Below are 1,817 nucleotides of genomic sequence, written 5' to 3'. Positions count from 1 at the left end.
TTATTCCTACTATTTGTTTTGGCCCATGGATGCTAAAATTAACCCATGTTTGACGACAGGTTAATTTATTTTATGCATAGGGTAATCTTTTTTATTATAAAAAGGAGCATAGGGTAATCTTTTAAGCCTATGTCTAAAAGGAGTGCACATTATATTTGAAATTCAAGGGGATTTTAACCCACACTCTTGTATTTCACACATGTGAGTTTTATTACTAAGCTATAGAGTAGTATAACATCTTTAAAGATAACTATAATATTAGAAATGGTCCCTCCTCCCCCTCCCCCTTTAGCACATCCCTTCCTCTTTAGTGCCCTCTTCATAAGTGGTTCCCTCTTTAATGCCTACTACCCTCCATTATTCTTTAATTGAAACTCCTCCCCTCCCCCCTTTATCCCTTTAATCATGGCCTTGCCCTCTTCCTTTTCACCCCTCTTCTTTTCCCCACAACTAATTAATAGGAATTTCCATTTCCTCAACATCTTAGTGACATACTACAAAGTGATAGAAACTCACCTCAAGTTTTCTGAACTTCATACCAAGATTAAAGGAACTTTAGGCATATCTCTTCGCCTCAAAGAACATATGATCAATCCATAAATGTGTCTTTGTTGATCCAAAACAGGATACTTCTTAGAGTGCCAAGCCATTCCACGATCTATGTTTGCATGAGCAAGGCTAGTAGTTTCAAAATCTAAATTTTTTGCATAGTCCCAATTGCATGACCATTTGGTCCCACACTTCTGTTGGATATGGAAATCTTCACTATATAACCATAGCCAAATGGAAGAGTTTGAAGTTTTAATATTTTCACTAGTTTGAAACTTATAACGTTGGGTATTGGTGTTCAATCAAACAACACAATGATATTATATTGTCCACATATGCCTTTATTTTTTAAAATTTAAAATTTGAATACCTCGTTATTGAGGGTCTTAATAGAATATTAATAAGTATATTTTCTAGTTTTTTTGAAATAGATACCTTCAAGAAAATAGTTTGCTTTATGCACCACTATCGCCCACATGAGTCACCAATCAAGGACTCTTTCTTGAGAGAGTGTCATTCTCACCTAATAGTGGCATTTTTGTAACTCAGATAAGGCTCAATTGTTTTCGAACTGGGTATTTATCCAACAGGACCCTGTGCAGTGTTACAATCGCGAGTCCCGGGGGTGAACTCTAGACAAACGTTGATTCCTTGTTTCCCTTTATTTTTGGAATGTTGCGTAAGGCAATAGATACTCAGTTACATAAGCAAAGCTTTCCTAAAAGAAAGGGTCAAGCACTTTAAAAAAGACAAACCAACCCCCTCTTCGTGAAAACTTGTCCCCTGACCAAACAAGCGAGTACAAGTACTCGTGAGCATTGCCCTTAAAGGGACGAGTTGATTTGGTAAGAGAGAGAGAGAGAGAGAGAGAGAAGTCGATTTGGGAAGGGGGGAGGAAAGAGGGAGAGTTAGAGAGAGAAGTGGATTTGAGAAGGGGGGAGGAGAGAGAGAGAGAGAGAGAGAGAGAGAGAGAGAGAGGAACACACTAAGAGAGATCACCCACCAGAATAGAAAGGAGTATGAGTGACAAGGTGAGGCAACAATGTGTCACAGAAATACTGGAGGGACAATTTTAGTTAAGGACGGCACTGCTGCAGGCAGTGCTAACAAAAGCGTCAGAGTGACAAGGATGGAACACCAAGACTACAGCTTTTCCAAGACTACAGTGGTAAATGTGCGCTTGGCAGCCCACTTCAACTGGAGTCTTCCCATGAAAACTCAGGTACCCAACCCCTTCACAAGCATTATTTTATAGGCCGAGGCACATC

Source organism: Dipteris shenzhenensis, chromosome 22 (assembly GCF_047967505.1).
Source record: "Dipteris shenzhenensis isolate YYH24624 ecotype China chromosome 22, Dip_SZ_1.0, whole genome shotgun sequence".
Classification (NCBI taxonomy): Eukaryota; Viridiplantae; Streptophyta; class Polypodiopsida; order Gleicheniales; family Dipteridaceae; genus Dipteris; species Dipteris shenzhenensis.
The sequence above is the reverse complement of the archived record's forward strand: the minus strand, read 5'-3'. Positions refer to the sequence as shown.